The sequence below is a fragment of the Scyliorhinus torazame genome, chromosome 24, assembly GCF_047496885.1.
Source record: "Scyliorhinus torazame isolate Kashiwa2021f chromosome 24, sScyTor2.1, whole genome shotgun sequence".
In the NCBI taxonomy this organism is placed as follows: Eukaryota; Metazoa; Chordata; class Chondrichthyes; order Carcharhiniformes; family Scyliorhinidae; genus Scyliorhinus; species Scyliorhinus torazame.
The window spans coordinates 46,530,924-46,554,603 of NC_092730.1; the positions used below are offsets into that span (position 1 = coordinate 46,530,924).

At 44.9% G+C, this 23,680-nt stretch overlaps 5 non-coding genes across 5 annotated transcripts; all 5 read left to right on the plus strand.

Annotated features, from left to right (window-relative positions):
* The first annotated feature begins 981 nt into the window (after positions 1-981).
* Positions 982-1,053, plus strand: trnaw-cca (transfer RNA tryptophan (anticodon CCA)). The gene has a single exon. It is a non-coding gene; the product is annotated as a tRNA-Trp (tRNA).
* A 9,868-nt stretch (positions 1,054-10,921) lies between these two features.
* trnal-cag (transfer RNA leucine (anticodon CAG)) lies at positions 10,922-11,004 on the plus strand. Its single transcript has one exon. It is a non-coding gene; the product is annotated as a tRNA-Leu (tRNA).
* Positions 11,005-12,091: 1,087 nt separating this feature from the next.
* On the plus strand, positions 12,092-12,163 carry trnam-cau (transfer RNA methionine (anticodon CAU)). Its single transcript has one exon. It is a non-coding gene; the product is annotated as a tRNA-Met (tRNA).
* A 2,413-nt stretch (positions 12,164-14,576) lies between these two features.
* On the plus strand, positions 14,577-14,659 carry trnal-cag (transfer RNA leucine (anticodon CAG)). Its single transcript has one exon. It is a non-coding gene; the product is annotated as a tRNA-Leu (tRNA).
* Positions 14,660-15,974: 1,315 nt separating this feature from the next.
* trnal-cag (transfer RNA leucine (anticodon CAG)) lies at positions 15,975-16,057 on the plus strand. The gene has a single exon. It is a non-coding gene; the product is annotated as a tRNA-Leu (tRNA).
* The last annotated feature ends 7,623 nt before the right edge of the window (positions 16,058-23,680 follow it).

A 23,680-nucleotide genomic window follows, 5' to 3' on the forward strand; every position in this document is an offset into this window, starting at 1 on the left:
AGGTCTCAGGCCAGAGTAAGTGTCCTATGTAATGACACATGGAATGTACATTTATTGTGGACTGGTGCCATCTCCTGGCTGAACAGGAGCCGTGCGACACGGACACTTTCATTCAGGAGCATTTTAAATTGGAGTGAAACAACTTACGCAAAGTAAGTACTTGATACGAAACAGTTAATCAAACTAATCTAAAGAACCAAAAGGACACGTCTCTGAGCAGTGAGCGATGGTGGTATAGTGGTGAGCATAGCTGCCTTCTAAGCAATTGACTCGGGATCGATTCCCAGCCATCGCAATAATAAATTGGGAATTTTTGCGCCTCTTCGTGAGTTTCAAACTGAGAAGGGAAAGTTTCTCACTCTGAATTTAGACGCAAATACAGCGGGGAATGAAATAAGTACTTATCGTTCTTTAACTTGGTTTCAATGTGGACAGTGTTCGACTATCCCACCCCCCCCCCCCACCCCCGCCCCCCGCGCCAGCCCTCAAACAAAAGTTAAAAATAACAGCATTTTTACTTCATCTTTGATGCACGATCAATTGCACAAAGACTAAAGTTGTGGACAGCTGCGGCTTTATTACAGTCAGATGCGAGGCCTCCTGCTGCAGCTGGCGAAATGGCAGGGCACTGGAGGGCATGCATATTTATACAGTTCTCCCTGGGCGGAGCCAGCAGGCAGGAGCTACCGGCGAACCTGTAGTGCAGGCCCTACGTTACATCTCCTATTGCAGTGGATCACCACAACCCCCATGAGGGGACCAAACAGAGACACAACAGACACGTCACAGACCAGGATTGGATTTGAAGCCACGTGTACAGAGCACAATGGATTATTGTGCATCCCCTTAACCACGTGGTACAGCTGCTTTACTTCAGGGCCCTTTAATACCCCTCAATCGAACTTCTTTGCGTTTCTTTCGCACAGTTGGGTATAAATAAAACATAAATTTATGAGGAGAAACCCGCAATGGTCCGCACTTGGGCTTGTGGCGCAACGGTAGCGCGTCTGACTCCAGATCGGAAGGTTGCGTGTTCAAATCACGTCAAGCTCAGGAGGATTTTCTGCCGCTGGTTCCAGGAATTTTTCTCTGTGGGAATGTTCCCGAAATGACTCCGTTCAAAGCCACAATGCTGGTAAATGCGGATATTTCAGATTGACCCGCTCAGTTTATATTTTTGAGCAGTTTAATCAAACATGCGGAGACTTGGATAGCTCAGTCAGTAGAGCATGTGACTCTACCTCCCAGTTGGCCGCGTCCATATTATTATCTGGGAATATTGAACCAACAGTGCTTACATTGTGCTACCGTGCTGTCCAAATAGTTGGTTCAATCTCACTGCTCGTGGATGACACCAGAACAACTGGGCAGTTAAAAACAAGGACGTCGCTCTTTTCGAACGGAGATGATGAGATTTCTCCCTCTCAGAGTGTTGTGCGACTTTGGAACTCTGCCTCAGAAGGCCGCGGAAGCGGGACATTGATTATTTGTAAGGCGCAGATGGGGAAATTCTTGTTCAGCAAATAAATCAAAGGTTTATCGGGGTTGCATACAACCATTGCATTCAGCCAGTTACCTGGGTGCAGAAGCGTGCGGTTTTTAAAAAATGTCGTTTTCATTTCTTTACTTGTTCTCCACTGATATATTCGCTGCAATAATTTATCTGGGCACAAAGCACGGTAGCACAAGTGGCTAGCACAGTGGCTTCACAGTGCTAGGGTACCAGGTTCGATTCACTGCCTGTGCGGAGTCTGCACCTTCTGCCCGTGTCTGCGTGTGTTTCCTCCGGGTGCTCCGGATTCCTCCCACAGTTCAAAGTCGTGCATTAGTTGGATTGGATAAATTGCCCTTAGTGCCCATACGGGACCAGTCTTTATAAATAGTAGCGTCATCACGGCCCTGGGCCACTGCCCGCCTGGAGTTTGCTAATTCTTCCCATGTGTGCGTGGGTTTCACCCCCGCAACCCAAAGATGTGCAAGGTACGTGGATTGGTCACGCTAAATTGGCCCTTAATTGGAGAAAAAAAATAATTGGGTACTCTAAATTTATACAGAACGAAATAAATAAATAGAAACGCCAAGCACAAAGGCAAGGCCGCTATGGAGATTCTTCATAAAATGCTGCAACAGAAATAGACAATGTTGGATAACTCGGCTGGTCTGGCAGCATCTGTGGAGAGAGAAACAGAGTTACAGTTTCCAGTCCAGTCTGACCCTGCTTCCCATTCTCTGTGTCCCGCTCCACAGATGCTGCCAGGTCTGCTGAGATTTTCCAGCTCTGGGCGACTGACATGGACACGGTGGGCGGAATGGCCGCACCCTGTGCTGGAACCATACTATGATTCTATAATTCTAATCTGTTCTCGTAATTGAAACCTTCTATGTCTGTATCATTCTGGTGAATCTGCATTGCCGCCGCTACATTAAAGTTCTGAATACATTTTTGGACTCCCCTCATTCCCTCCTCCAGCAGATTTTTGCTGTAAATATCCTGATTCCCGAAACTCCTCATTCTCTCGAACAATGAAATGTCGCTTGGCTTTGACACTACCCAATAGACAGAGTGGTTCCGACCTCACTACCCGATCAATGCATCTCAATCGGAACCTGACTGAATTTTAATTCTCGCGCTTCCAACACAACTCGATGCAATCCGGCCTCACAACTTGGACTGGATTGTCACATCAGTGATTGCAGATACTTTGGAAAAATGAGTCCCACTGGGAGAAAGCAGGATGGAAAATCGACAATGATGGGTTTCGAACCCACGCACGGAGATCCCAATGGATTATCAACCCGTCCCCTTAACCACTCGGCCACCTCATCCCGCAAGCGCGTTTGTCAAATCAAAGGTTTATCAGGTACAAATAACCATTGTATTCAGCCAGCTGCGCGGATGCACAAGCTTGCGTCTGTTTTTACTTGAGGATCAATTCAGAATCCCACACCATGATCAAACGACCTTTAAATACCCTGTCCGTTTCTTCACGTGTTCTGCACTGATATATTCGCTGCAATAACTTCCCGGGAGCTCAAACCTCCTCCCGATTTCAGTCAATGACACCATCCGGGCTCGTCCGGATTTTTGAACCCGGGACCTCTGGCATTTTATCGCAGCTGAGAATCAATGGCAATGTCAGGAGTGGGATTGAACCCTCGTCTCCAGAGGAGACTAACACCTGACGTATCCAAACGGTTCGGAGACGATTGGGCCGTGTTGGGGTGCTCTTTCCGAGGGTCAGTGCAGACTGGATGGGCTGAATGGTCTCCTTCTGCACTGGAGGGATTCTATGATTACTTAACCAGGGTGCAAACGGCAGCATCAGGACACAAGGACAAGGTGAGGTCTCAGGCCAGAGCAAGAGTCCCATGTAATGGCACACAGAACATCAGAAATAAATATTTTTATTGTGGACTGGTGCCATCTCCTGGCTGACCGGGAGCCGTGCGACACGGACACTTTCATTCAGGAGCATTTTAAATTGGAGTGAAATAACACAAACATAGTGAGACGTTGTTTACGAAACAATTTATCAAACTAATGCAAAGCATCAAAATGACTCAAATTCGGCAGTAAGGGATGGGGGGATACTGGGGAGCATCGCTGCCTTCCAAGCAGTTGATCCGGGTACGATTCCCGGCCATCGCAATAATAATTTGATTGGAGGCGTTTGCGTCATTCCGTGTGTTTCGAGCTGAGGAAGAGAGCTGGAGACAGCGAGGTGGCTGGAGGCAGGAATCTCCGCTTGTTCTAAATAGTCTGGCTGGATTGTTCACATCCGTCCGAGTGACGAAACTGTGATCTCGGTTTCTATAGTGGTTTATTATTGGATATTGTTATATATGCTTATTGCCCCTCTGTGGGGTATTCCTGGAAGTTATTATATAAACTTTTCACGTTCTCGCTGTTATAGGGTTTGAAAACACTGAAAAACTCCCGGTTCGGTCTTTACCAAATGACATGACTGTGTTAACAAAACATAATTCATTCCAGTCAGTGGAGATGTGATATTGGCACCAATAATACTCACACAACTCAGCAGATGTTGTCTGTTTTCCTCAGTGAGAGTGAATTGAAGAGCTTCCCTATTTTGTTACTTTGAGCTTCACAGTGATGTAATGCTGTCTGCTTCATTCCTGGCGCAAATGTCCGGATCACACTGGATGCAACACTTTGATACTAATCTACTGAAAAGAAAAGGCGGATGTGCCGCAGGGTGATAGCGTCATGTTTAATTTTGGGGTGACTGAGAATATCAATAGCAGATAATGGTTTCGATCCATTGACCTCTGGGTTATGGGTCCAGCACGCTTCCGCTGCGCCACTCTGCTTTTTAGATCCGCCGTGTTCGCAATTGCTGTTCTGCGGCAGCCACGTAACTATTTTTTTCTTAAACGAGAACCACGTGTTGTGAAGCTCACCTTGGCTGGACAATAACACGGAACATCAGCACGGCTGTGACAGACAGAGAAAGGCACACAGTAAAGCAGGAAGAGACTATCAGGACACACACACACAATGACACACAGAAAAGGTGCCGAGCAAACCAGCAAGATACTGAGATGGAAAAACTGGTTATTTAGCAAAAAGGGATTTTCGGTTCCACAAAGATAGGCAATTAAATGTTTTCCTGCTGTGTAACTGAGCTCTCTGCTGTGTAACTGAGCTCTCTGCTGTGTAACTGTGCTCTCTGCTGTGTAACTGAGCTCTCTGCTGTGTAACTGTTCTCTCTGCTGTGTAACTGAGCTCTCTGCTGTGCAACTGTGCTCTCTGCTGTGTAACTGAGCTCTCTGCTGTGTAACTGAGCTCTCTGCTGTGTAACTGTTCTCTCTGTTGGAACTGTGACTCTGCCGGTGACAGAACTTCACTGTGGTTGTGCTAATCATTCCCTGTTGTGGAAATGTGTTCCCAGTTGTGGAAATATGATCCGTCTGCAGCAGAACCTTCCTGCGTCATTACTGAGATGAAATTTCAATTCCAGATTAATTAAATCTTGTCACGAAAGATTAGTTCAGGCCTCTGGATTCCCAGTCCAGGAACATAACCTTGTGTTCCTGTTATCAAATCAGTTCATTCAGCTCAACACTCTCAGATTACAATATGGAAGCGCCCAACGTGGGTCTGGAACCCACGACCCTGGGATTAAGAGTCCCAAGCATGAGGGCAGCACGGTACCATTGTGGATAGCACAATTGCTTCACAGCTCCAGGGTCCCAGGTTCGATTCCGGCTTGGGTCACTGTCTGTGCGGAGTCTGCACATCCTCCCCGTGTGTGCGTGGGTTTCCTCCGGGTGCTCCGGTTTCCTCCCACAGTCCAAAGATGTGCAGGTTAGGTGGATTGGCCATGGTAAATTGCCCTTAGTCTCCAAAATTGCCCTTAGTGTTGGGTGGGGTTACTGGGTTATGGGAATAGGGCGGAGGTGTTGACCTTGGGTAGGGTGCTCTTTCCAAGAGCCGGTACAGACTCGATGCAATTCTATGATGCTCTACCGACTAAACTAGCCGGGCTGATGTCCAAAATACCATTAACCCTCTTCCTGAGGATATTAGAATTTGCTAAGTCGCGAACGTTGTGTCAAACCGTTGACTAAAAATCGATTAATTCTTCAGTCACAGTCGTTGGGAAGCAGGGCTCGAACCTGCTGGGGAAGTCCAACACCTTAACCACTCGACCATCGCAGCTGTGTTCAATAGGTCATTCATTTCAACATTATAAAACATACAAAACATTATAAAACCGGCCTGGAATCACTCCAGGAAGTTCTTGCATTCCTGCGATGAACGGTGCCCCGGTGTTTATGTGAGGAGCGGTTGAATCTACCTTAAAATGACCATTGGATTTGGAGAGAAGCCTTGAGAGACTCGAAAATCCCAGCTCCCGAAACGCACAATTTCACTGATTCAATTGTTTGCGGAAGAAAAACAGTTACATTGGAAATATCCTAGAAGTTCATTTTTGCTTTACATAGAACAGCACCAAACGTCCCAGTCTCGATCCAAATTAAAGCATGAGTGGGGTGCAGGATTGGAGGGTCGGTGCAGAGTCGATGGGCCGAATGGCCTCCTTCTGCATTGTACTGGTTTCTAGGGAAACAGAGAGAATCACAGTATTTATTCACATGCGATAAACATCGGCTCGTATGTCCCATGCAGTGGTCGCGTGGCCTAATGGCTAAGGCGTCTGATTTCGGTGAACATAATGAAGATACCAGATGATTGGAAGCTCGAGTCCCACCGCGATCGTTTGATATAGAAATCCGGTGGAGCTTGCTGTCAGCTGAGTTTTCCTTCCTCCGCTCAAAGTTTCACCTTTCCATCCAAACGTTGCAGGGCTCTTTTTGGAATATAATTTTTGGGAACATTGTTCATTCAATTCGCTCTCATCCTAGTATTTTCTTTATCCCCTGATGAATCCACAGTACCTGTTTGACTTGGATAAAACATAGAATAAAATATTATGTATCAATCGGTTCAATACAATTCTGTGGAGGAAATTCTAATATCATCAGGAAGACAGACAGAGTCAAAGAGTCGTGGATGTTGGCAGCATGGAAACAGCCCTTCGTCCCAGCTTGTCAATGCCGCCCAGTTTCTATCACTAAGCTCGTCCCACTTGCCCGCATTTGGCCCATATCCATCTCCACCCATCCTGCGCATGTAACTGTCTAACTGATTATTAAAAGACAAAATGATAACTGCCTCTACCACTGCCTCTGGCAGCCCGTTCCAGATGCTCCTCATTACCTTATTTATGCTCATCATTATTTCATAGACCTCTATGACATCACCCATAAGCCTCCTACGCTCCAGGAAAAAAAAGTCCCAGCCTATCCAGCCTCGAATTTTCACTCACACCATCAAGTCCTGGTAGCATCCTTGTAAATCACTTATGCACCCTTTCTAGTTTAACAATATCCTTCCGAAAATAGGGTGACCAGAATTGAACACAGTATTCCCGTGTGGTCTTACGAGCATGTCTTGTACAACTTGAACAAGACATCACAACTCTTGGATTCAATATTTTGACCTTAAAACCGAGCATGCTGAATACCTTCTTCACCACCCTGTCCACCTGCGACATCACCTTCAAGGATGTGTGAACCTGTTCTCCTCGATCTGTTTGTTCTGTAATTCTCCCCAACTCCCTACCATTAACTGAGTAGGTCAATCACTGATTTGAGCTACCAAAATGCCTCACCTCACATTTATCCAAATTAAACTCCATCTGCCATTCATCGGCCCACTGGCCCAAGATGTTTAATAATGACCCGAATCAACTGTTGTTCAAAGGGATGAAAGATTATGTCACTAGATTGGGAATCCAGAGGCCTGAACTAATCTTTGGGACAGGGTATAATTCTCACCATTCAAATTCACTGATTTAATAGATTTTCAGGGGGGTTGACAGGGTGGATGCTGAGAGGTTGTTTTTCCATGTGGGAGAGTCTGGGACCTGAGGGATTAATCTCAGGGTAAGGGACCGCCCAGTTAAGCCAGAAATATCGGTATAGAGATTGGTGCAAGAAGATTCACTCCTCAGGCCTGTTGAACTCCGAATCTAAACTCCATCCTAGTTCCGGACACACTGAATGAATCATCAGGTCACCCTCAATAAGTGGACCAACGCGGAGACGCAGGAAATGGATCATCGACGAAGATGGATTCAGACCCGCAGATGCAAAGCACAATGGATTAGCAGGGCATCGCCATCACCCCTCGGCCAACTCGCCATATGACCTGACTTCACCAAACCCCCTCATGGATGTTTAATATCCACAATAACTAACGGAAGAAGGTCGTCTTTGTGCATTGGTCCAGATGTGCAGCCAGATGTGAAGTGATGGGAATGTTGTTTCTGTCAGCAAATTACATTTCCATCATATCAGCTGAAGGATTGTTCTGAATGAACTGATGGGAAACATTCAACACCATGTTAAACATTTTTCTGCACATTGTAAATAAAACACCGCGGAAAGACTGAAAGATACAAACATTTGATCGCATCATGATGAAGATCAGTCAGACGCCTTAAACATCCCGTCAATGTCGGAGTTCTGACGATTCTAATTTGTTATCCAGAGAATCCCTGCAGGACATTCGGCCTCTTGAGTCTGCACCGAACGTCCGAAAGAAACCGGAGGCACCCGGAGGAAACCCACGCAGACACCGGGTGAACGCGCAGACTCCGCATACGCAGCTCCCTGGAGCTGTGAAACAACTGTGCTAACCACTGTGCTACCGGGCTGCCTGCAGTGCGAGTAGGTTTCGAAACTGTGCGGGGGAACCCCATTTGATTGCAAGTACCAAGCCACAGCCACTCCGCTAACTGAACCACGTTTAACAAGACATTCATTGACAATTTATGCGATATAAACCCAACCTGGAATCACTCCAGGAAGTTATTGCTTTCATGCGATGGCGGGTCTCCCAGTCTGTCTGTGAGAAGGGATAGAATCTCCGTGGAAAAAGACCATTGGATTTGGAGTCTGTCATAATATCCACTCATGTATATAATGAGATGCAGACAGTCAGTGATGGACACACAGGATGACCAGTAAGGACAACACAGTGCAGCCAATCACCAAACAGGACACTACCACTATAAAGCCAGAGGGCACTAGGTTTCCCGCTCTCTCTGGACCCAGCCACTGAGACAGTCAGAGTCCACGAGCTAGCAAGTGCAAACATCATGCGGTAGCTAGTAAGTCTGATCAGGCTACTACAAGGTCTCCAGTCAGTTCAGTATAAAGTCGACCCACAGCTGAATATGTGTATCAGTTCTATCGTTGAATAAAACAGTGTTGGATTTTCTCCAGTGTTCGACGTCTGTTTTTAGCTTCCCTGCATCGAGTGCAGTCCACATTGAGCCTACCTGCCTAACACATCATGGTACCAGAGTGAAACTGATCTTTACGGACCTATCTCGAGTGAATCCGCATTGACCAGGAAGCAGCCATCCGGTGAAATGGAAAACACCAGCCTCCTCCGCAGCTCCGCATCTCCGGCAACCTTGGCACCAATTGGAAAATCTTCAAGCAAAAGTTCCTCCTGTACATCGAGGCCTCCGACCTCGAAGCAGCATCGGATGCCAGGAAGATCACATTATTTCTCTCCACCGCGGGGGACCATGTCATCCACATCTACAACTCCCTTACGTTCGCTGCCGGCGAAGACAAAACAAAATTCAAAACAGTCCTGCTGAAGTTTGACAGCCACCTCGACACTGAGGTGAATGAGAGCTTTGAATGGTACTTTTTCCAGCAGAGGCTTCAGGGTAAGAATGAACCTTTTCAGTCCTTCGCGACCCATCTCCGCATCCTAGCGCAGTCATGTAACTATGACTCGACGGTTGATTCCATGAAGCGGGATCAGATCGTTTTCGGTGTCCACTCCGACTCCCTTCGGCAGCAGCTCCTGAAAGTCAAACAGTTGATCCTCTCAGTTGCTATCGAGACATGCGTTATCCATGAGCATGCTAAGAATCGTTACTCCCACATCAGGGCGGCAGAAACTGCAAAACTGGCCTCCCACAAGGCGGAACGAGTGCAGGCCATTGTTCAAATGCAGGACCTGAGCATCGAGGAGAGATGTCGCTTTGTGCGCTTTTCCCAGGTCCCTGCGCATGTGCGCCATGTTCGAGTGGACGACGAGGCCGAAAACACGACTGCACAGGTGCGTACGTCGACCGACTGTACTGCGAATGCGCGATGGCGCACGGAATGCCCTGTCGTCGGCGTCATGACATCTCCGAATTGTGGCTCCACCCACTTAAAGCAGAAATGTCCGGCAAAAGGACGCCGGTGTCTGCAGTGTGGCAAGCTTGGCCACTGTGCAGCCCTTTGCAGGTCTGCTCCACCGCTCAGCAGCCAGCGATCCCAGCTGCGGCGCAGAAGTGTCCGCTCAATACAACAAGGCATGCCAGATTCCGATCCCGACAGCCCAACAGACCCTGATGCTGAGTGCGTCAGGTCCCCATACCGGGTGGGCATCATAACTACACATGCGCTGCCTTCCACCACAACGGCGAAAGGCCTTTCAATCCTCGGTGTGGATCGACGAGTGCTGTGCTGTCCGCACAATTAATGAAATGAAAACGAAATGAAATGAAATGAGACAAGGCTTGCATCCGATTTAAACTTCACACAGGCGCATCAGCCAACCTCATCTCAAAATCCGGCCTCGACACCATCCGCAGCATTCTTCCACCGGCCTGCCAGTTCCTTGACTACAATGGCAATGCCATAGCTGCCAGTGGTTCCTGTCAACTAGGGGTATCCAACAAGGCGATCAAGGCAACACTGTGGTTTGAAATCGTCGGGCCTGACAGAGCGTCCCTGCTCGGTGCTCGAGCCGGCAAGCTCCTGAACCTGGTTCAGCGAGTCCACACCACGTCATCATCACCGGCGGCGGCCTAGCCTGATGGAAACTTGCAAGCCTATTTCTATTCTCACTCACACCAAACGGAAACAAGTCGCTATTTGTGAGCAGCACACCTGCCTTCTTCTTTATTCGTAGCAAAGTTTTGCTTTCTGTATGATCCGCTCCTTGTTTTTCAGCTAACCACAGTACAGTCTGTGAACTTGTCTGTGAGAGCAGCACGGGAAGCAACTGTGGAGAGAGATGGCAGTCGCCAGAATGCAACTCTCCAAATGGATACATCACGTCGTTCAGATCTTAGACTTTCAAAACTTTCGTGTGAGGAACAGGTAGAGCGGGAATTCGGACCTTGTTGGTTAGAGCAAACTGCTCAATGCAGTAATGAGAAGCTCCTTAAGCACCAGCGGTTTGGACAAGGATGGCACTCAGACACAGGACTCTGGGGTTCAAAAGTAGGAAAAGCATATCTTGTTTGAAATGAAATAAAGATGAAGACAGACTTTAAGTCGATTTGTGCACGGATATTAGCTTTGGTGTCAACGCATCAGGATGGCCGAGCGGTCTAAGGCGCTGCGTTCAGGTCGCAGTCTCTTCTGGGGGCGTGAGTTCGAATCCCACTCCTGATATTGCCTTTTACTCCACGAGGTTAAATTTCTCCAGCAAGGTTTTCAACCTCAGGAAGATCCAATACCTCCCTTTCAGTGGAAAAGCGCTGGTCTCAGGACCTGAGATTCCTGCTTAAATATGCACAGCAAGACACCACCGGCAGAAGCCCAGTTCATGACTCGATAATCTGCTTCAGTGACTCTGGTTGAGGAATTAATATTGATCCCAAGAGAAGGGTAAAATTCGTCTTCTCTTGTAAATAGTCTGGCAGGTTGGATTGTTCACATCCGTCCAAGAGGGGAAGTTGGGAACTCGGTTTCTATTGTGATTCATTGCTCGATAAAGCTTTATTTCCTTATTGTCCCCCTGTGAGTTATTACTGGATATCGTTATATATCTATATTGCCACTCAGTGGGGTACTGCTGGATAACGTTTCCCGAGCAGCTTTGACTAAGGGTCACCTGGACACGAAACGTCAGCTCATTTCTCTCCCTCCAGATGCTGTCAGATCTGCTGAGACCTTAAAGCATTTTATCTGTGGTTCCTATGTGTGAGCTTTACAATGTTGTAATGTGTCATGCTGTCTCTTTCATTCTTGGGACTAATGTCGGGATGAGACTGCAAGGAAGTTTCTGATAGGTATTTGCTGCAAAGCAAACAGGAACGTGTGTTATGTTTACTTTTGGCGTGAGGGAGAATGTAAATAGCAGAGAATACCCTCGATTCCTCGACCTCGGGCTAAGAGCCCTGCACGCTTCCGCTGCGCACTCTGCTCCTTAAACCAGGAGCTACAACATTACTGCCCTGCGGTAACCACACAATTATTCACTTCCTCATTTTTTTCTTTCAACCAGAACAGACGTTTGAGCACACTGATACTGGAGGCATAGTTTAGATACTTTACTTTCGTGCTGAATGGTTGTTCTGTGAAGGTGATGTGATTTCTTCTCTGACGTTGTTCTGATGGGAAAGTGTGGAGTGTCTGGAATCACCTTTATAAAATGAAGTTCGGGGCGGCAGTTTCATCTCTCTGGGAACATTGATCACGCTGTTACAGACTTCCTCAAACTTTGCCTCAAGTCCGACCACAAAAATAATGAGCTATGAGCAGAGTGGCGCAGCGGAAGCGTGCTGGGCCCATAACCCAGAGGTGGATGGATCGAAACCATCCTCTGCTATCCATATTCTCAATCACACCAAACGAAAACGAGTTGCTATTTGTCAGCATCACATCTGCCTTTCTCTTTATTCGGATCAAAGTTTTGCTTTCAGTCTGATCCGCTCTTTGACACCTGTTATTCAGGTTATTCAGGTTATTCACCGTACAGTCGAAGTGACTCAGTTGACTTCTCCCAGAACACTCTTCTGCCGCCTCTACTGGATGAACGTTCACCTGATTGGACAGTGGAGGGGTTCTTCGGCTACTTGTCTGAGAAAGCATCACCGGAAGCAGCTGTGGAAAGAGATTGCAGTTTCCAGAATGCAACTCTCCAATTGGATACTTCACGTCGCTCAGTTCGTAGACTTTCAATACCTTCGTCTGATGAACATGGAGAGCGGGAAATCGGACCTTGTTGATTAGAGCGCACTGATCAATGCAGCAATGAAAAGCTCATTAACCACCAGCGGTTTGGCCAAGAATGGCACTCAGATACAGGACTCTTGCTGGGGTTCTAAATGAGGAAAAGCATATCTTGTTTGAAATGAAATAAAGATGAAGACAGACTCTAAGTCGATTTGTGCACGGATCTTAGCTTCGCCGTCAACGCATCAGAATGGGCGAGTGGTCTAAGGCGCTGCGTTCAGGTTGCAGACTCTTCTGGAGGCATGTATTCGAATCCCACTCCTGATATTGCCTTTTCCTCCATGAGGTTAAATTTCTCCAGGAAGATTTTCAACTTCAGGAAGATCCAATAACCCCCTTTCAATGGAAAAGCGTTGGTCTCAGGACATGGGATTCCCGCTTAAATACGCACAGGAAGACCCCACCGGCAAAAGCCCAGCTCATGACTCGACAATCTGCTTCGGTGAGTCTGGTTGAGGAATTAATATTGATCCCAAGAGAAGGGTAAAATTCGTCTTCTCTTGTAAATAGTCTGGCAGGTTGGATTGTTCACATCCGTCCAAGAGGGGAAGTTGGGACTCGGTTTCTATTGTGATTCATTGCTCGATAAAGCTTTATTTCCTTATTTCCCCCTGTGAGTTATTACTGGATATCGTTCTATATCTATATTGCCCCTCTGTGGAGTACTGCTGGATAACGTTTCCCGAGCAGTTTTGACTAAGGGTCATCTGGACACGAAACGTCAGCTCATTTCTCTCCCTCCAGATGCTGTCAGATCTGCTGAGACTTTAAAGCATTTTCGCTGTGGTTCCCTATGTGTGAGCTTTACAATGTTGTAATGTGTCATGCTGTCTCTTTCATTCTTGGGACAATGTCGGGATGAGACTGCAAGAAGGTTTCTGATAGCTATTTGCTGCAAAGCAAACAGGAACGTGCGTTATGTTTACTTTTGGTGTGAGGGAGAATGCAAATAGCAGAGAATACCCTCGATTCCTCGACCCCGGGCTAATAGCCCAGCACGCTTCCGCTGCGGCACTCTGCTCCTTAAACCAGGAGCTACAACATTACTGCCCTGCGGTAGCCACACAACTATTCACTTCCTCATTTTTTTCTTTCAACAAGAACAGACGTTTGAGCACACTGATTCTGGTCAGCATAGTTCAGATACTTTACTTTCCTGCGGAATGGTTGTTCTGTGAAGGTGATGTGATTTCTTCTGTGACGTTGTTCTGATGGGAAAGTGGGGAGTGACTGGAATAATCTTCATAGAATGAAGTTCGGGGCGGCAGATCCGCCTCTCTGGGAACATTGATCACGCTGTTAGAGATTTCTTCAAACTTTGCCTCGAGTCCGACCACGGAAAGAATGAGCCACGATCCGTGTGGAGAAGCGGGAGTGTTCTGTGACCATAACCCAGAGATCGATGGATCGAAACTATCCTCTGCTATTCATATTCTCAATCATACCAAACGGAAACAAGTTGCTATTTGTCAGCAGCACATCTGCCTTTTTCTTTATTAGTATCAAAGTTTTGCTTTCAGTCTTATCCACTCGTTCACACCTGTTCTTCAGCTAACCACAGTACAGTCGAGGTGACTAAGTTGATTTCTTCCAGAACACTCTTCTGCCGCCTCTACTGGATGAACGTTCACCTGATTGGACACTGGAGGGGTTCTTCGGCTACTTGTCTGTGAAAGCAGCACCGGAAGCAGCTGTGGAGAGATATTGCAGTTGCCAGAATGCAACTCTCCAATTGGATAATTCACGTCCTCAGATCTTAGACTTTCAATACCTTCGTCTGAGGAACAGGTAGAGCGGGAATTCAGACCTTGTTGATTCGAGCAAACTGATCAATGCAGCAATGAGAAGCTCCTTGACCACCAGTGGTTTGGACAAGGATGGCACTCAGATACAGGACTCTGGCTGGGGTTCAAAAGTAGGGAAAGCATGTCTTGTTTGAAATGTAATAAAGATGAAGACAGACTTTAAGTCGATTTGTGCACGGATCTTATTTTCTGCGTCAGCGCATCAGGATGGCCGAGCGGTCTATGGCACTGCGTTCAGGTCGCAGTCTCTTCTGGAGGCGTGGGTTCGAATCCCACTCCTGATATTGTCTTTTCCTCCACGAGGTTAAATTTCTCCAGCAAGATTTTCAACCTCAGGTAAATCCAATACCTCCCTTTCAATGGAAAAGCGTTGGTCTCAGTCCATGAGATTCCCGCTTAAATACGCACAGCAAGACCCCACCGGCAAAAGCCCAGCTCATGACTCGACAATCTGCTTCGGTGAGTCTGGTTGAGGAATTCATATTGATCCAAAGAGAAGGGTAAAATTCGTCTTCTCTTGTAAATAGTCTGGCAGGTTGGATTGTTCACATCCGTCCAAAAGGGGACGTTGGGAACTCGGCTTCTATTGTGATTCATTGCTCGATAAAGCTTCATTTCCTTATTGGCCCCCTGTGAGTTATTACTGGATATCGCTATATATCTATATTGCCCCTCTGTGGGGTACTACTGGATAATGCTTCCCGTGCAGTTTTGACTAAGGGTCACCTGGACACGAAACGTCAGCACATTTCTCTCCCTCCAGATGCTGTCAGATCGGCTGAGACTTTAAAGCATTTTCTCTGTGGTTCCCTAAGTGTGAGCATTACAATGTTGTAATGTGTCATGCTGTCTCTTTCATTCTTGGGACTAATGTCGGGATGAGACTGCAAGAAAGTTTCTGATAGCTATTTGCTGCAAAGCAAACAGGAACGTGCGTTATGTTTACTTTTGGTTTGAGGGAGAATGTAAATAGCAGAGAATACCCTCGATTCCGCGACCTCGGACTAATAGCCCTGCACGCTTCCGCTGCGCACTCTGCTCCTTAAACCAGGAGCTACAACATTACTGCCCTGCGGTAACCACACAATTATTCACTTCCTCATTTTTTTCTTTCAACCAGAACAGACGTTTGAGCACACTGATTCTGGTCAGCACAGTTCAGATACTTTACTTTCCTGCGGGATGGTTGTTCTGTGAAGGTGATGTGATTTCTTCTGTGACGTTGTTCTGATGGGAAAGTGGGGAGTGACTGGAATCACCTTTATAAAATGAAGTTCGGGGCAGCAGTTTCATCTCTCTGGGAACATTGATCACGCAGTTACAGACTTCCTCAAACTTTGCCTCAAGTCCGACCACAAAAATACCTTCGTCTGAGGAACAGGTAGAGCGGGATATCGGACCTTGCTGATTCGAGCAAACTGAGCAATGCAGCAATGAGATGCTCCTTAACCACCAGCGGTTTGGACAAGGATGGCACTCAGCTGCAGGACTCTGGCTGGGGTTGAAAAGTAGGAAAAGCATATCTTGTTTGAAATGAAATAACGATTAAGACAGACTTTAAGTCGATTTGTGCACGGATCTTAGTTTTGGCGTCAATGCATCAGGATGGCCGAGCGGTCTAATGCGCTGCGTTCAGGTCGCAGTCTCTTCTGGAGGCGTGGGTTCGAATCCCACTCCTGATATTGCCTTATACTCCACAAGGTTAAATTTCTCCAGCAAGATTTTCAACCTCAGGAAGATCCAATACCTCCCATTCAATGGAAAAGTGTTGGTCTCAGGACATGCGATTCCTGCTTAAGTACGCTCAGCAATACCCTTCAGGCAGAAGCCCATGTAACGACTCGATAATCTGCTTCATGACTCTGGTTGAGGAATTCAAATGGATCACAGTACTCCGGCTAAAATTAATCTTCTTTTGTTGTACATCGTCTGGCTGGTTGGGTTGTTCACATCCGTCCGAGACGGGAAGTTGGGAACAAAGTTTCTATTGTGATTTATTTCTCGTTAATACTTTCTTAACGTTTTGCCCCAGCTGTGAGGTATTACTGGATATCGTTATATCTCTACATTGCCCCTCTGTGTGGTACAACTGGATGACGTTCGCAGTCCAGCTTTGACAAAGGGTCTCCTGGACTCGAAACATTAGCTCTTTTCTCTCCCTACAGATGCTGGGAGACTTGCTGAGATTTTAAAGCATTTTCTCTGTGGTTCCCTATTTGTGACATTTACAATGTTGTAATTTGTCATGCTGTCTCCTTCATTCCTGGGACTAATGTCGGGATGAGACTACAATAGAGATTCTGACTACAATAGAAATTTGCTGCAAAGCAAACAGGATCGTGCGTTATGTTTACTTTTGGCGTGAGGAAGAATGTATATTTTGCTTTCGTGCTGCATGGTTGTTCTGTGAAGGTAATGTGATTTCTTCTGTGACGTTGTTCTGATGGGAAAGTGGGGAGTGACTGGCATCACTTTTACAGAAAGAAGTTCGGGGCGGAAGTTTCACCTCCCTGGGAACGTTGATCAAGCTGTTACCGAATACTTCAAACTTTGCCTTAAGTCCGACCGCGAATAGCTCAACCACGAGCGGACTGGCGCAGCGGGAGCGTGGTGGGCCCATAGCCCAGCAGTCGATGGACCAAAACCATCGTCTGCTATTTGTATTCTCACTCACACCAAAAGCAAACAAGTCGCTATCACCCAGCAGCACATCTGCCTTTTTCTTTATTAGTATCAACATTTTCCTTTCAGTATGATCTGCTCCTTGACACCTGTTCTTCAGCTACCCACAGTATAGTCGAGGTGACTAAGTTGACTTCTCCCAGAATTCCCTTCTGCCGCCTCTACTGGATTAACTTTCACCTGTTTTGACACTGGAGGGGTTCTTCGGCTGTGAAAGCAGCACCGGAAGCAGCTGTGGAGAGAGATTCCAGTCGCCAGGATGCATCTCTCCGATTGGATACTTCACGTCGCTCAGATCTTCGTCTCTCAATACCTTCGTGTGAGGAACAGTTTATAATGAAAAAATATATCATTTGAACCATGAATGTGAACCTGGAAAAGACTGAGATTTGAAATGAAATGGAAAGGTCCCACAAAGGGTTAACAGTCGCAGCTTGTTTAAAACACAGATAGCTTCGCAGGCGTTAAAGAAAACAGATATGGACAAATCAACCTGGTTTTAAAGTTAAAAGACATTCAATCAATTTAAAATCTTAAGTTATATAAACGGGAACAGTATTTCACACTTCCTGAGAGGTGCATTATTTTACTGAGCAATTAAAAAAGGAACAACCAGGATCTTAGGTTTAAATTGGGGGAGAAGGTTAAGCGGGAAACCTTGCTGACGCCACTTAAATATGAGACAACTGCTTTCCAGCTAAGAAACACATGAGGTGCACGTTAATCCCATAATTTACACATTTTTGACGTTACAAATCTTTTAGCAAATAATCAGGTCATAGAGTATAGGTCCAAGCCAGATAAGGTTAGAAATATAGGGGGCGACCTGCCGTTGACACCAGCTGACCAGTGGAAGTGCAGAGGCGAACTGCTTCGTTGGACACGAGTTCATATCCAGTATTGAGACTGAGAAAAAACATCACGAAAGACAGATATCAGGAAAGTTGCTGTCGAAGCAACAAATAAATGTATTACCTGCCAAACAAAAGTATTACATGTCAAGCAGAATAAGCTAGTTCAACGACAGGGAGATTGCATTAGCTCCAGTCAGCAAGCAACAGTTACATTTCAATAAATGCCATGTAGAAACTAAGGCTGCGCAAAGGGTTATATAATACCTAATAATTCAGCAGCCAGCTCTCATAGCTGCCCTCGGTCATGGGAAGGACTGAACACGGAAGCCGAGCAGAACAGCGAATCCATCAGGAAAAAAACAAAAGTTACAGGAGAAAATTGTCAAGGCAGACTTGAAGGTCTAACAACTGACCAGGAAGATGCAAAGAAAAGATCTTATTACTTTTCTGTAAAAACAGTGATTACATCTTTTAATTTGAAATTAAAACTAACTTAAATTGATAACCTGAAAGAGTGTTTATTAGAAAGTTTTCTTCATCTACTTAGAAAAGCCGGACCCGTGAGTGAAGCACCTGAGTGGAAAGTAAACAGAATCTTCTCTGAAGACATGGGTTATGCCGTGGGATAACATGAAACACTGGTTTGACCCGAATAGCGCCCACCTAAGTCTGTATAGGAGTCAGGGAGTGAGAATCCCTGTTCATCATTTAGAACATCTTGACCCTTTTCTGGTACAGGGGGAATTCTAAGAATAGTGGTGAGGTTTTAACTTCATGGCGCGCAAATTGGAGGCCGAGAATATTAGAAGTTTCTGGGTAAAGCGAGGCTAGAATATTAGAAGTTTCTAGTTAAGCAGGTGGAGGTTTGAATATTAGAAGTTTCTAACCTAAAAGGGAATGGAATATTAGACGTTTCTAGTTCCCAAATAATTGTTAGAATATTAAAAGTTTCTAACCGGCACAAAGGCTAGAATATTAGACGTTTCTAGTCTATGTGTAAGGCGAACTTTACCTGCCGAGTTTAATGCGGAAAGTCATGTGTGATTGACTTTTGGAAGGATATTCTGTGCATGGGGGGGGGGGGGCGCACGACGACACATAAAACTCAGTTGGGTGCGAGCGTCAGAAGACTAGAAGATACTGACCCTGAGTAAAAGTCTGCAAGACATCTTAGTAAAGGTCCTGGGATTCTTGCATCCATTACTGGTAGAAGGAGGACAAACATAAATCTTCCTTGGAGTCAAGCAGATTGTGAGGGAAAGCCGAGAGAAATAGGGACGCCGAGAAAACTTTAGAGACCAAGATCAATCGACCTTTAACTAAAACAAGAAGATAGTGCCTCAGTACCCCTGGCTAGGTCCCAGATAGGGTGCATATCCTGAATGTCGGAGTGCACCTGAAAGGGACAACCAGGAACAGAAATTTAGAAGTCGAGAAAATGGCAATTAGGGTAATCCTCTTGCTCTGAAACACGGTCAAGAGAGATGAAGCAACGGGGCGAGAGTAGGGGGCGAGAGTGGAAGAGATTAAAATACGCAAAAAAAAACTCCTGGATAAGAGAGGCTTATCAGAACGGAGGGCTCTCAATTTTTGTTAGAGTACCTAAAACCCGATTGAATAGACATCCAAGGTCTCGGTGGATAAATGAGCGTGTGTGTGTGTTTAATAAGGATTTGTGAATTTCCCTTTGGTGTTTCAAGTTTTTTAAATGTTGTATTTTGCAAAACCGAGTTTCACATCAATTAGAAGTTATAAACGGCAGGTAGAAATGTGACCAATATTATGAGGTAGTAAATCAGTATGTTCAGAACTAAATTGGTCACAGCATAAACACAAAAAGAAGTTTTACTCGGGAGCAGACAGAGCTCTGTGCAGGAAAGTACTTTGAAACTAACCCGTTGAAATTGACACGGCACAGCTCCAGCAGGTTCCTAGTGCCCGAAGACTCAAAAGATAGTCAGGAGCAGGAAAAATTATGTTTAGAATGTTAAATACATGGTAGAAGGAGCTTTAGGGAATAAAGATATTAGACCAGAAGTTAGATTAGGAGAAGTACTTTCAGTATCAGGAAATGAGAATCTGATGGCAGGGAAATATTTAATAAAATTCGATGCAGGAAAAATTGCGATATCAAATACCAATCGATAGCACAGAGGCAGTTTGGGTGAAGCTACCAACTAAAACCAGGTAAAAGGTAAAGAAAAGATCGTTCAGAATTTGGGTGAACATATAGTTGAATTAGAGGAGCATGGCGTCTGGAGCAAAAAGAATTGTATCAGAACCAAAACATCTGACCCAGCTAAATAATAACCAAGGGATTATGATAATCCATAGGCAACCTTTCGGCAGTAACGAAGAAACGTAATCAGCAAGGATTGTATGTGGGATGGTATGATAATGACAAAATGGCATGACTGCAGAGAAAACCTAGCTAACGACGATGTAATTCTGAAAGGATGTGCAGGATTGTGGAGAAGTGACAAACTAATTGTCCCAATTAGTGAGGGATTATATAGTTCAAAAGATGTTGGGATGACCCGGGGACATAAAATTAGCATAACAGTGTTCAGAGACTGTATCACCGCAATGGTGCCATGCCAGTAGGCAGACCATACCCCCCCCAAACCGGTTGGACAAGGAAAAAAGGAATGTTGTACGAAATTAATGATTGACCCGGGCTATGGATTTGGAAAAAATATGAACCAAAACTTTCCCGATACAGTGAAGGGAGTTCTGTGGATAAATTGAAAACCCCAGACAATGGACAGGCTTTAGAGGAAAGGAATGTTTGGTTATGAGTGTCAGGGAAATACTGCACTCACTAGTATTATGTGATGAAGTAGAGTGGGATGACAGTGAACCTGTTAGCAGCATTGATAGGACAGATGATGAAGTTAAAATGTCATGTTCAGAACTTACCTTTCATAAAACTCCAGTCATAATCAGAAATAAAGAAATTGAAATGAAGGCAGTAGCAATATCCGAAATGTATCAGGGTAAGTTTCAACCAGATTGGACCACTGAGCGAGCAAAAGAGGAGGAGTTTGAGATGCTTCGAATCTCTCTCAGGGATGCAATGATAGAAGGAGAAGGCTTAACCGGCCTTAATTGTATGATGTACATATATGAGCAAAAACCCAGCCAGCAAAAAAAACAAAAAGAAACTTATGGTAGCAAAGGACATCCGAAAGTCCTGGAGAGGGCACTTCTGGAGTATCCGAACAAGAATAGAAGATACAAATGAACAAATAGGGCCCTCTCCAACCTTGGCCTGTTCGTTTGATTTTTCAGATGGATAGAATGATACAGACACATTTGTTTGGAAGGAGAAATAGGACTACAATCAAGAGGAAAATAAGGATCAGGTTCAAAGAAGGAATGGAAGAAGCTAGGATTAGAAGTAAGCTAGATTGCTTAAAATGGGGGGCAACAATGTTAATGGGGATGACCGTGATTAGTTTCGGAATATTAGTATTCTAATTGCATGAGGGAAATCAGGTGAAGTAATGGGACATGGAAAAATAGATACCAGCTTCAATCAGATAAAACACAGAATAAAAATAAGAATAAGCAAATGTTTAAATATAACAGAAGAAATCATTAATTTCCAAGACATCCAGGAGATAGGGCTCAACAGCAGTATTTTAGAATCAAGCAACAGTGTCAGTAACAAAATGTTCAGTAGAATGTTGGGAGCACTTCCAAGCAGCCTGGAATACGTACTAAAATTATCAGATCTGTGAAAGATTTTTAGACAGTATTCGGGAAAACTAATGATACTAACGGGGACCCCGAGAAAGGGCAAGTTAAGATAAGTAATGCGTTGCAAAACAAAACCACAAGTAGGAATAATTTGGGAAACGATTTCATAGACGTGGGCTTAAAAATTAAAGAAACATTTAAAACAGCAATTAAAATTATAGCAAGTCCATTTAAATGGTTTTGGACTACGTTAACCTTGGTTCAAAACAATTGGTACTTGTTTCTATCAATTGCGGGAGGGGTAATTGCCGCAGCAGTGCTGTGGAAATTGGGAAATTTTAAATTATGTCAAAACCTATGTTGCAAATGTTGAAATAAAATTGCTCAACGGAAAGAGAGAAAAATGATACAATTGGTTACATATTTGAGGAACGTAAATGACAAAGCCAGGAAGAAATCTTTTCGAGTTAGGAATAAATCGAAATATCAAATGATTACTGAGCAGTGAAACCTTCGGTCACACATCTCTGACAGGACATGTGGCCTGGAGACCAGCTGATGGATGATCTGAGTTCTCCACGGGACGTGTACTACATGATGGATTTTTTAAGGGTCGCGACAGACAGCAGCGACTGACGAGGAACCCCCACAGTTTACGAGACAATAGCATTAAGACATTTTTGTTTGTTTGAGCTTGATGTTCGGTGGGAAATTTACAACCAATGAATTAAACGAAGTTCCCTTGAGGCATTATGATAGTTATTAAAAAGAAATGTCGTGCATCTTATTAAGAATTGTTATGTATGTATGAAAAATAATTTGACATGGCTTGAGATAACAGATGCCAAATGACAAGGAACAAATGCTGGACTTTGGTAGTTGATTTTAGTTAGAGGGAGACTAACAGCACTAAACTACAACAGGCGGCAGATAGCTGGGCAATAGAAGAATTGGAACTAGGATAGCATTGGATGCTGTCAAAAGCATGAATTATTCTAAAGAACAAGTGACATCTACAGATACAATTGACATGCTTAGAACTAAACGCAACAGCACAGAATCTGACAGAGTTAATTTGAACTTGAGACAGGAGCACAACTTGACACACAGAACATCGGAATTCAATTGCATAAATATATTTATTGCGGACTCGGCAATTCTTCTGGCTGAGCGGGAGCCGTGCGACAAGGACACTTTCATTCAGAAGCATATTAAATTGGAGTAAAATAACAGAAGCTTAGTACGACTTTTTTTACAAACAGTTTATCAAACAAATGCCAGGTACCAAAAGGACTCAGGCAGTGAGCGGCGGTGGTACAGTGGTGAGCATAGCTGCCTTATAAGCAGTTCAACCGAGATTGAATGCCGGCCATCGCAGTAAAAATGTAATCGTAAACTTTTGCGCGACATTGTGGGTTTCAAAGTGAAGAAGAGAAACAGTTTCTAACTGTGGCGTTTTACGCTGATATCTACTTGAGGTGTATAAACTGCAAAACGGTCAGGATCAAGTATATGTGGCGATAATGCTTCCTCTTTTGCGGCATTCTCAAACCAGAGTTCTTAAGCTTAGAATAAGAGATAGCAAATTTAAAAAACATTTGAGGAAAAACTACTTGTCCGATCGCAGTAATAGTTGTAACGGATGTGTTTGCGCGACATTGTGAGTTTCAAACTGAGGAAGACTGGCCAACAGTTTCTCATTCAGAATTTATGCGCAATTCTGTAATTGAGGTGTATAAGATGTCAAACGGTATGGATAAAGTAAACGTGGAGTTGGTGCTTCCTCTTGTGGGGCATTCTAAATTGCGAGGTCATAATCTTACAATAAGAGATCTCAAATTTAAAAAAGATTTGAGGAAAAATATGCTTTTCCCAAAACATATGTTCGGCCCACGATGTTGTACCGAACCTTTGTCCTAAATTAACCATAGAATTTACAGCGTAGAAGGAGGCCATTCGGCCCATTGAGTCTGCACCGGCTCTTGGAAAGAGCACCCTACCCAAAGTCAACACCTCCACCCAACATTAAGGGCAAATTTGGACACTAAGTGCAATTTACCATGGCCA